We start from the raw sequence: 13,238 nt of genomic DNA, 5'->3' as shown, positions 1-13,238 counted from the left end.
TTCCTACTCTACTGCCCATTAAAGTTCCGAAGAAAAACTCATAACTCATGATGAGGCATGTCTTGATAAAACAAATCAGATTCTACCGCTGGGAAAGGATCTGCACAAAGAAGCTGTCTGTGTCTCTGTAACTTATAGATATCTCCATCTCGGCTTTAGTGAATACGGGCCTCTGTAATGGAGCTTGGTGGGCGTACACAGGCAGGGTACTGCAAGGTCTCCTTGGCTGGCCGGGGCAACTTGCCAAGGGAATGGTGCACTTTAGTTAGTGGCTGCACTGTTGGAAACAAATCTGGTGGTTCTTGGTTTCAGACAAACACAGCGTATGTTTTCTACTACTTATCCGTTGGTGAGTTTACTTTGATTGGTGCATTGGTGGACCACGAGTGGGAAAAAACCACTATGGTATGGCTATGTCTAGACTGATAATGGCCTGTAGCAATATTGCTTGCCATTTGGTCGGTTTGTATTAGTTGCAGTACATTCAAATTCAATTCAAGATTCAAAGGTTGTATTGTCATATGCACAAAGCTACAGCGTAGAAATGGCAATGAAATTCTTCTGACCTGAGCTCCTCCAACAATGCAACATATATAATAAAATACAAAAATACAAAATAAAAAGTAGTGTCTATATACATGTCAATAGAATATAGGATATGTACAAGAACAGAATATATTATTAAATAATGTAAATTAAGACAAAATTAAATACGGCCTATGCAGCACAGTATAAGTTGTTAATACCCATGAAAGAACAGATACTAATCAAATAAATTGATGCAAACTTTCAGATTCTGCTAGCAAGTCAATGCTTTGTACCCTAAACAAGTTAGCTGGTAAGACTAGAGGCTTCAGACAAGTCATCATTACACATTTATATAGTATGAAGTGTGGGGCTCTGGATGCATTCCGGTGCACTTGAGCAACACACACACACACACACACACACACACACACACACACACACACACACACACACACACACACACACACACACACACACACACGCACGCACACACACGCACGCACACACACACACACATCCATCAGCCGTGAAGATAAACATAGACATAAGTCGTGAAAGAAGAGCCCGCCCTCACTTTCTCCATTTCAGTACCTTTATAATCCCCTGCCACTCAAGTCAAATGTGACTTTTGAGCAATTAGGATCGTTAGTCACACAGCTTACTGACTTAAAGCCTGACAACACTTGAACAAGTTACCTAAAAGTAGCCGAAGAGAATATTAGCAGAAAACCTCAGCAGATTCCCTACCTGTGAGAGCAGCGGACGATGTTACAGTCCCAATCTAAGATGAGTAGAGCCCTTCCATACAGAGCAGTGGAAACCAACATGAGATGAGAAAAGCCCTGCAGAGTAGCCCCCGGGGTGGGACATGAGGGATTGCTTAGGGTGAGTTAGTTGTGTTCCTTCTCAATAGCTGTGTGTCCGGATCAGAGAGCTACTGCTGCTGTCAGTGGCTCGCAGCAGGCTGAAGGCTGTGTGTGCGTATGTGGGAGGTCTAACACTACAGCCTGTTGGACGGTGTATGAGAGAGGTGGGGGGGGAACGGATTGAAATCCAAAGTAGAGTTTGACAGGATGACATCAGTCCCTTTAGGTTTGGCTCCCTAACACACCTACTTCCTGGATGTCAGTGGTGGAAAGTATAATAACTCAAGTACCATACTTAAGCAATAATAAGCCATAATTACTAAATACTTTACTTGAGTATTACATGTTATGCTACTTTATACTTCTACTGCTCTACATTTTTGAGACAAATATTGTAATGTGACTATTAAAAACATGTGAAATGCTTATGAGATTACATGGAGCACTACTGATATATAAACACAACCCAATACATTAAAAGTATATACAATTGGCTCCACAAATGCTTTTCCATGTAATTGTTGGTAATACAAATGGATAATACTGAATTATATGATGATGTAATACTGTGAAAATAACTGTACTGCATATTGAGAACTTTTACTTTTTTAGCTAATAACACTGCTGTACTACCACTAACATTTTGAATTCAGGATTCTTTCTTGTAATGGAGTATTGTTATTGAAAGACCCTTTATTCCAATAATTGTGTCTACAAATTGCAACAGTATTTAAGGCTTGTGTTCTTTAAAAAGGGCTGCAAAGCATACTCTCATTTGGAGAAATAAGCCTTTTAGCACACTGGTGTCGAAAGCACACATGTAATGGAAATAGTTACTTGGTCCAACAACAGTCATTTAACAAGCTCTCTCCGAGCAAGGAAGAAACTCCACCCTGCTGCAGGCAGAAGGAGAAAAAGAGAAATATAAAAGAAAGTGAGTGGGCTGCTGATCTGAGAGGCTCATTGTTGTACTGGAAAAGACACAAAATGCTAGAGTCAGATGGAGAACATTTACAGCAGTTGTTGGCTTGGATGGAACATACGCACACAAAACCCAACCTTTTTTCCCACTGTTGGAAATATTTGAGTTTATATCACCTTACCATCTGCTCATATTAGCATGCAGGACAGTCACTTGACTATAGCACACCACAACGTAGAACAATTCCACAAACGTCACTTTGGCTGATAACAATAAACGTGTGACTTTGGCCTCCACAATACTTTCTTTTCTATTATTTCCCCATGTCTGGAGCAGATTTAATGGAAGTTATATGATTGTAGATTACTGTTTTCCCTAAATGAAAACCGATGATGGTAATGACTGCGATGATGCCAGCTGTTTTCCTTTGGTCCCTCTCTCCTATCCAATGAAAGCTCGATCCACTAGTTAATGTCTTCACTTTAGACGCAACGTGACCCATGAGCGAACGGCAGCACCCCCATTTGTACTACAGGAAATCCAATCTGTCACTTTTTACGCCAAGCAGACTATTTATGTTGAGACTGCTTCTGTGCACGATGCTATGTCTGCTTGCTGTTTTCATTCGGTGGAAATGAACACACGTAAGCCTCCGCAAATAACCTCTGACGGTGTTCCTTCAGGTGATAAGAAAGGGCATATGTATGTGTGATATCTTTCAGTGTGTGTGTCCACGTCTGGGAGTTTCAACATACTCCCCAGGAGGGAAATACTTGCTCTGTGATCCCAGGCACATTAGAGAGAAGAGAATGTCTGCTCTCAACCCTATCGCCCTGAACAATTATACAACAGCAGGAGGAGTGGACCGTGTGTGACCAGTCTGGAATGACCCATCGCTACCTCCTCTCCATTAGAAATGCCTTAGGGTTAGGTGTTCAAACTGTTCTCTCAGATGTTAAACGTCTAGACAGACAAAAATAATTGCAGACTCACAACAACGTTCATCAGAAATGAACTCTGTGTGGTAGACCTAAAGTGCTGCCAGATATGTGAAGGTTTTGTAGGCCAGATGGTGCAACTGTGTGACCTCTTGATCTTTAAACTTAGCGCCCTGACCCTTGTGGCAGAATATCCCCTTCACAGCAGAAATAACATGTTTCCCCACCAACGTACAAGTGCTACCCTGAGCTCGTGTATGTATGGGCATTCCAAGACACTCGAGGGTACGTGTCTTTAATGAAAAGCAATGATGAAACCTGTTCTGAGAATGTTCCTTGAGGTGTAAACTGCTGCAAGCCCTAATAGTCTGACAAAAATAAAGCTCTTAGTGTGTTTATGTTCATAAGCCTGAGAGAATTAAGAGCTTCAGAAGTTCTACATGGTGCCATATTTGGCAAACGTTAATGGATGAAGTATTGATTTGGCAACAAAGCATGTATGTACTGTGAGAGGGCTCAAACTCAGCTATTAAAGTAATACTGTGGCCTTGTGAATGATCGACCAAGTAGGTTATTATGTCGTCTGATGTGGGTTTATTTGACAAGTGAACATCAGAATAGATTAATGAGTTAAATTTAATGTAATGTATTTTGGGTTTGGACCATAGGTTTGGACTGAGAAATCAAAATATTTAAAGTTACTTGACTTTGAAACTCAGATCGACATTTCCATGATTTCCTAAAAGGTTAATGACCAAACTATTAATCTAGAAAGTACTTTTCAGATGAATCCTTAATTAAATTAATTATTTGCATCCCTGTAACACAATTCAGATGTGTTACAAAATAATAATCTGCCAAATGAGGCCAACTGCCAATGATGACAAAGCAAGAACTTCAATTCGATTTGGATGGGAATTCTAAGTACATTAGAGGAGAAGCTTAAAAGGATACACGGTATGTTTAAATACAGTTTAGATATTGCCAACATCAGTAGCGGCAAAGTGCTTAGTCAGATGTAAGTACAGGAACTCGTTCTATCTTAATAAACACTTTCCCCGCAGCTCATTAAATATACATCACTGTGAATCCATTTGTGTGAGTGCAAAGGCGACAGGATTGGGGAAACAAAGGCCAAGGTAATGGAGGGTGTTTTGGAACAGGGGATGTTCTGTTCACCTTTAAACTGGCCAACACTGCCCTGTTGCTACAGGTAGGCGATCATTTGCATTCCATACATATATCAGGTCAATCACAAAGGGATTCTACATCCTTGCTGACCACCAAGGGGTCAAGAGCCTTCAGCCACTCTGCCCCCACAAGACATCCGCAATATGGACTCACTCTCAAACTTAAAATCCTGCCTGAAAACCCACCTTTTTAAACTGGCGTATTCTCATAATTCCTCTAGACTGATTGTTGTTTTTAAGTCTTTGTTTTTTAAGTCTCAAATTACTGTTTGACCTTCTTTATTGCTTGTTTTTAATTATGCTCTTTAAGGTGTCCTTGAGAGCTTTGAAAGGCGCCCATAAATAAAATGCATTATTATTATTATCAAAGTCAATTTAAAAAAAAGTCTCTCTCATATCAAAGTGTATCGAGTTAAACTGCAGTACTCAGAAGCAAGTATTGGTCAGAGGTCCGGACTATATTTAGCATCAAATACTACTGAAACAAACAAAACTACAAAGACATAACTATCACACATACCTTATGCCAATTGTTTGCACGGACATAACCAATACAGACAAACCACGTGCTAATTTTAGACAGACAGAACACACACCATGTGCTTTACTGTATATCAGCCAGACAGATCGTCCATGCAGAGCCTTATGTTTCACTCTGGATGAGGTTGGGCTTCAGGAAAAGTCATCAGCGGTCGTTAGCAGCGTTGAGAGCTAAATGAGGAGAGAGTCTGATGAGCTGACTGTAGCTATCTGGCTCTAGAGGTGAGGAGACGCTTTGATTGGCTAGCTCATGTTAGCTTTGGTCTGGAAAGAAATAAGACAGAGCTACGTGATTTGCACAAAGCCTTAATAGCTTCTGCAGAACCTTCTCAGAGCAACTTTTGTTAGCTCCTGTGCTAATCAACGTTGTGGTCAATTCCTCCGACAAGAACAGGCCTTACTCCTGACCAGATACTTCTCCTTATCAGAGCTGTTTCAATGTAATTCTACATCCTTGCTTGAGCTGTCAATATTATTATTGGGAGTTATGGGATCTAGTACTTTGGGGTGTCCCAAATGCAAAACATTCACAGATTGGCCGAAAGACAATTTGAAGATCAAGGCGTGAGGGGAAAAATAAACACTTACAGTAATTGTCCCAATCCAAGAGGTATTTCTCAGGCCTCTGGTGGTCTTTCTGTACAAGAATAACATTTAAGTAGCAGTGGTGGTCCAAAGCTTCCCAGCCTGTTTAAAGTATTTCTTGAAAGGGATATGTTTTTAATGACATCAGCTCGCACAGGAAGATTGGGCGCAGACAATCCTCTTTTTCATGGTTTCCCTCCCATTTTCCCCCAATTCGGAGGAGCCATCTGTCTTGTAAACAAGTTCATTTTACTGCCGTTTAGTCTCTCTGTTGGCCTGCACATTGCGTCACTCGTCATTTCTTTGCACCTGCCAGCAAAGGCCTAAAAGATAACCAAGAATGGAAAAACACTTGCAGAGATTATAATGTTAGGGACATGGCTATATATTCAATGGAACATGAATACCCCAGATGTACAGCTATCAGGGGCTAACTTAATCCTAAACACATTTAAGATACACAATTTATAGAATTGGAATTGGCTGGTGTCTATCTCTTGATGTTACTAGCAGTATAATGGCTATTATAAGACGGTTTTCAATGTTTCATGTGAAGCTAAGAAAACAGTGTTATGACAAAGACCAGGAAAGGATGATGCATGAATAGAACTCTATATAAAAAGAAAGATAATAACAAAGCGGGAGAGGCCAGTGTCCCCAATGGAGCCGAAATGAAAGACTTAATGTTCATGCTTCGTCCCTTTTTCTTGTAAAGCTAATTTCCCGTGTCCATCCACCCCTTGGCTCAGGAGGGGTCTATTCGGTACACTGAGTGACCCATGCAGGAGGATACACCGGGCCAATAACACGCCCGTAACAAGAGCTCGGTGCCTGATGAAGAAAGTACAACACTTGCTCTTTGTTTCCCTACTTGTTTTTCCAAATGTCTTGATTCCTACTGTCTGCTTAGAGAGGGGTTAGGGCAGTGGTTCTCAAACTTTTTCTGTCAGGCCCCCCCTTTGGAGAAAAAAAAAAGTCGGGCCCCCCCAACACAAGTCAGGCTCAGTGGCGGCGCCAGACATTTATTTTGGGGGTGCTGTGGGGTAGCTTGACGTTTCATAGAGGGTGCTCAAACATTTAGGGTTTCCCATTAATGTACCAGTCGCTACAGTTGAATTTTCTACTGCAACAATCCCCACGCAAATACACAGTGTGACAGTTACAATGAAGGCTCGATAATCAGCTCACGGCATATACTGTAGGTGTAAGCAGGGGTAAAGTATTATTTTTATAGGTGGTGTGTGGACCTCACATAGGGGGGTCCGAGGGCAAGCTCCCCCGGGAAGATTTATTTTTAAATATTGAAGTTAAAAGCATCAATCTGGTGCACTTTGAGAGCAAAATGAAGAGATCTATGGATACATCTCTCAACACCCATGAAACAGAACTGTAAACAGATGTTCTTTTTCTTTATCGGATATTTTACAAATCACCCTTTTAAACTGTATTCTTGTTTTAGTGTCATATAGTATTTCATACCTGTTCATTTATTCTCTTATTTTTTTATAACTATAATGATCATATAAACGTGTGCCTCGGAAATAATTGTTTACATTAATGGTGACCAAAACGTTTGAGACCCACTGAGATAACACTCGCGCACACAAAATGGCTCGTTCCACACACACACACACACACACACACACACACACACACACACACACACACACACACACACACACACACACACACACACACACACACACACACACACACACACACACACACACACACACACACACACACACACACACACACACACACACACACTTTAATGAAACACAGAGATCCAGACGTAATAGTACTGTACTGCATCATATTATTTTCGAATCAATAATCTTTCAAATTATGACTTCTTTTTTTTTTATAACAATTGTTCCTCCTGGTCTCTCGCGTCCCCCCTGGCATGCCCCACTTTGAGAACCATTGGGTTAGGGGGACTAGTTACGATGCTTATGCAATCCCAAATGACATCACGCAAGTATAATAAGCAACCTGATAGAGAAATACGTACAGATGTTTGACTGTCTGCTGGAAACACTCCCAGTTTACTTGAGGTGACTGCATAACAGCAGTTAAGCTACAAAAGCTCGGCTTGCAAACTGAATAGTGGGGAATTTAGCACACAAATAAATGTCATATAGTGATATATTTCATCCACAAGAGCTGTTGAATTAGATAAAGTGACTTCAAAGATACTCCTCTCTAAAGTGCAAACACATCAATACTGGGTAAAAGATCTTGTGACAAGCGCTTGTAGGAAGTGATGATGATTAGTAACGGCTCTGCTCTGGCAATACAGCCAGATCAGCTGTGTGAGGGAGGGAGGAAAAAAGAAAGAGGAGGAGAGGATGTCTGGCCAACAGCTGGAGCAAAGCTGGCGGTTAAGGGGGTGAAAGACCACTCATTTATTTCCTCATATCCATACTTTTTTCTCTGTGAAATTACGATTTTATGGATTTGTGTATAACAAAGGTCTGTCTGATAAGATATGACTATATTTGGTGAGGCACACAAACTCTTCCAACATGCCATGACTGTCGCCTAGCAAAAACATCTGTCCCTGCAGACAGGGTCCAAATGGGGACACTTCACAACACAAGGCACTTGTTCTCTCCTTGAGTCCAATGCAGTCTTCTCTAGAAGGCCTCTATTTTTCTGTCTTGGCTGTTATGCAATCAGAGTTGCGCAAAGTTTGGAGTCAAAGCAATCTAATCAGCCCAAAGCCTGGGATCAGCCTGAGGGAGCGTGGACGCCTGTTGCCAACACAAAGGACCAGACGTTTCACCTCTGCGTCTTCTTGAAGAAATGCTACGGCCAATGACACTGTCTTTGATTGAATGAGATCACATTCCTATGAAGTGAGTTGGCTCTTAGCATTGGCTAAAGAGTGTCAGCAGATATCACGGGACACGGACATCTGCTGTCCAGAGTTCAAGCTCAAATCAATTCACACGGACATGTGCAAGTTAACCTCATTTTCATTTAATCATGACACATCTCATCTGGAACAGTATGGCTAAATTAACAACATCCGCAGAATGGGTTCACGCAACAAACTCTCATCTTGCTGAAGGACCCATTAGCAAGATGCTAATTCCAGATGAAATGTAGCTGACCCTGACCTCCTTGTTGTGGGGGGTCAATAAAGAGAGTTTCAAAGGATGCAAATGCTTTATTTGTCATAAGCACAATACCTACAGCATAGTTTTGACTATGAAAATGTTCAGTCTCAGGCTCCTCCAACAATGCAACATAGGATATACTCAACATAAAAGTAAGAGACATAAAATAGTGCAATAAAATAGTGAAAAAGTGATTCAAGATGCTTTGAGTAAGTTGTTGGACCGTATCCCTTCATATCGTACCATACCATATCTCTATATCAATTCAAGCCTCAAATTATACAGACTACAATTTGTTGAAAATTGTACTTGGGCATGAAAAGACCAGATGGCCATAGACACATTGAGTTGAGGATCTTCAGATTAGTATATAGATTATTATTTTGAGCTAAGGATAGCTGACAAACCAAGAGAAGTCAAATTCCTAATGAACAGGAATAATTCAAAGTGTCATCATTCAACAGAGCGTATATCTAGAGTTACAAAGGTCTTTATTTCACTGTTGTCCATGGTAATTTACTGCGCACCCAGCTCTTGAACCAGTCTCTGGCCAACGCACCATTGGAATCCCAGTCATCCATTGGGCGAAAACATCCACAGCAGTGATATCATTCTGTTGCATCAACATCGATCTCCACCAAGATTATGTAACTCCTCACCAAACCCCACCCTGTCTGCTGCTCTGAGGGAACACAAATACAGACTTAACTTTGACTTTACTCATGTGAACGCCACTGTCTTGCTACAGGAATGTAACAACAAATAGTCTCTGCCCAAGAGGTCAAGCATGGCCAACTCATCCTTTCTGTTGGATAAGTTATAACTGTGGGACTGGAACACAGACAACTCCCTCTGACTAATGTGTACAGGATCAAAGAGGAAGCATTAACCTCCTGCAGAGAAAGTGCTAAACAACACACACACACACACACACACACACACACACACACCCCACACACACACACACACACACACACACACACACACACACCACACACACACACACACACACACACACACACACACACACACCACACACACACACACACACACACACACACACAGCTTCTTCCCGACACAGGATAAACAGTAACTGAAAAATAAGCTTACATAGAGACATCAAGGAGACAAGAGACAGTGCCTGAAAACTTAATTTCACAGAGTTCAAAATACTTTATGCACATTTGAATGATAATAGTGATTTATTAAAAACTTATTTTTGTAGTTTTAGACATTATTTATCTAGATCCGGAGGCATACTACATTTATAAAACGAAGTTGACCACAGATGAACCAGGAAGTAAAACTGAATGTTTGTGTGACAATATCATCGTTTTTAAGTGTGAAGTACGGAGGATGCTTAAAACGGTATGATCATCAGCATATACTTGTGTTTTTTGTCAGTATAGATTTTAAATATCTTAATTAAATCTTAGCAATTAACTTGGTAGGTAGAATGCTAGTATTATTACTTATTAAAACTACAGAAATAGAGCTAGTAGTTATACATCGGAATCCCACATAAAACCACTAAAACGTTCTCATCAGTAGTGGAAACAAGTAACTGTATGGGATTACACCTCACAGTACTGTCCATGTGAGCGAGGTTCAATCAGTAAAAACAGGTCAAACACAAAGAGGCCAAGTGTTAGGATAATAGACAACCTGATGCCAATAAGTAATTTAGTACATTTCCCCATAAAGACAAATCAAGTTTCAGGTTCTCTGAGAATGCTACTCACATGTCATGGAAGACGTCAATGTGTGACTGCTTTTCTTCTAAAGAAAAGCAGGCTGGACAAAGGTTTCACGCTGAACCCTTCGACAGCTATCAGAGATTAGATTCACCAAATAACACTCAGAAAGTGTCTGTGCTGAGCAGCAGCATGCACAGCCCCACACTGACCTCCTCCTCCTCCTCCTCCTCCTCCTCCTCCTCCTCCTCCTCCTCCTCCTCCTCCTCCTCCTCCCTCCTCCTCCTCCTCCTCCTCCTCCTCCTCCTCCTCCTCCTCCTCCTCCTCCTCCTCTGTACAAAAGAGCTTCACAGTGTGTCTTTAACTCCTCAGACTCCACAGAGGAGAGAGAGGCTCTCTCAGGACTTAAAGAGAAAGTTAAGAATGGTATTAAATGCCAGTTTTAGATTGCTTTAACACGGCCAGAACTATGAGTAAACAACTACGGTCTTCAGAATTAAAGGAAAATGTGATTTAGAAAGTGAACTCTTTGTGTTGTGGTTTTTTCAAAGCTATGTCATCCTTCTAATGAAGAGGTGTGGTACAAAACAAAGCAAACGCATTGGTCACATAGCATAAATGATACAAATGTATTGGATCATTCTGAACGAGTCAAAACTGTTGCTGAAAGCCCCTCATCAACCCTAACGTTCGCAACAGAGGACATTTGACCAAGTGTGACATCTTATTTGTTTTCCAGTGAAATGATTGCCAAAGAGTCTCAGTCTTGTGAAATCTGTCTAAATAACTGTAACTTTTTCTTTCTCCTCGTGTTCCAGAAATGCAGTGGGATACCAGTTGTGTCAATCACTCAAGCTAACTTGTAAACAAAAACACAACAGTCCATCATTTTCCACCAGACTCTCAATTTCCACTGACAACGATATGCTCCACCATCGGCTTATACAAGAGCCACTTGCTTCAAGAAATGTCGTCTAAAACGTAGATGTTTATATATACTGTAAGCTTCTGCAGTGACGTGCAGTGAGGTTCATGGCTGGTGAGGCACTGACTCTTCAGGTTTACATTTTCAAAAGCTTTTTTAGTCTGATGCTTCAATTAATTTTAAACAGACAGAAGGATACCCAAAAAATTTAATTTTATCATTTAAATATGTAATTGTTCTCTCTCAGTAAGATCCCATTTTCAATACAATTGCAGTCTTACCTTGACTTGAAGATGAAGTCCATTTGCCTATCCTTCTGGACAAAAATCTCTATGACTTTTTTGTAAATGTCCTCCTTATCTTCTTCTAGTTTCAAAAGTCTATCATAAATCTAATCTAATCAATAGATTTATGATTAGAAAATTATAAAAGTAGGGTAGACATGTGGATATTATCCAGCTGAACAAAACGTGCATTTATCTAACAGGTTTGTTTCCCACAGATCTTATTTGGAGCTATTTTCTAAAATCCTATGGAGAAATCTCATTGCTTTTTTGTGGAGGGAAGCCATGCGCAGCTTACTTCCTGGTTTTAGGACGCCTCACTGCAGCTCTCTCGTCTCCTCTCTTCACACACTACACTTTTCGCGGCACACGTACTTACAGCCAATCAGCTCTGAATGATGTGAGATTACGTATGGTGGGGATGGCAGCTCAATGCCCCTATGGTCATTATTTTTTTGCCGCACACATTGAATAGAAAAAGACTGAGCATGCGCAGTGTAGTTTTTACAGTCACCCATTCACTTAGACAGTGAGAGGGAGGGGCAGGATCGGGGCTTGACCCATGTCTCTCTAAACAGCTCAATAGGCACACACTGTAGACACTAATTAGAAGAAGGCAGACTAAAACAGCAATGTACAGACAAATCAGATGATTAAACATGATCTTAAAATATATTTTAAGATGTATTCTGTTTGCATTTTTTTGTAATTATTATTTGAATACTTTCTGCTGACACTAGGTGGGGCTGTGCAGTTCAATATGATGTATACACCTTTCTCCAGCTGCTTTAAAATGATGTGATGTTATGAGCCAGCTGGTGGTCAAATAGCTGATAAATAGGCCAGTCATTGTAGAGCTTAACACCTTAACACCATCCAACATACTATTGCAAACTAAGGGGTTGGCCAAACAACACATGTCTGGTACGTTACCTTGTGAAGTGAATGAAATAAATCAGTTTTCCCTGGAATCGTATACACAGAGGATATCAAAGGACTGTTGCTGCTCAATTGCAGTGGTGGAAAGTAGTTTTACTCAAGTTCTGTACTAAAGTCAATCTTTGAGGTACTTGTACTTTGTTGTCTTCCCTTTTATGCTACATCACACTTCTACTGCACAACAATTTGGAAGCAAATATTGCAAACACATGTTACTCAATAGAGGTCAGGGGCGGATCTACGGGGGGGCAGCTTCCCCCCCCCCCCCCCCACTGTAGAGCCTTGCCCCCCCAGCTGCCCCCCTAACTTTTGTGTCCCTAAAACTGTACTTGTAGAAACAAACCTACATTATGTCCACAAGCTTCTCAAGCAACAAAACAAGCAGTTCATTAATTAAAAGTGAATCATTTTAAACATCATCTTAGGCCCGTTGAAAACGTAGCTACGGCCCTGCATTAAACTGCGGAGCGGTGTTCACACAGACCACGGCTCACACCGCTGCAGAGAGGGAGCGAGCTGTCCCAGCAGCAGCTTGAAACAACATATTAATAAAACGCTGCCGTTTGAATCGATAGCGTTTAACAGACGCTCGCTGTTTGGGACATTACGTTACAAAATACTACGCAGACAGCGCTAGCTGGGAGATCGATCACTTTATTTGCTAAACTATGCGGTACTATTACATCCACGTAAATTGCACAT

General features: G+C 41.0%; 1 protein-coding gene across 15 annotated transcripts in view; it reads right to left on the bottom strand.

Annotated features, from left to right (window-relative positions):
- The window catches only part of tns1b (tensin 1b), a 249,357-nt gene that overhangs the window by 33,940 nt on the left and 202,179 nt on the right, over nt 1-13,238 (bottom strand). The window lies entirely within an intron of this gene.

Source organism: Gymnodraco acuticeps, unplaced genomic scaffold, assembly GCF_902827175.1.
Source record: "Gymnodraco acuticeps unplaced genomic scaffold, fGymAcu1.1, whole genome shotgun sequence".
Classification (NCBI taxonomy): domain Eukaryota; kingdom Metazoa; phylum Chordata; class Actinopteri; order Perciformes; family Bathydraconidae; genus Gymnodraco; species Gymnodraco acuticeps.
This window is presented reverse-complemented; position numbering and strand designations above follow the sequence as displayed.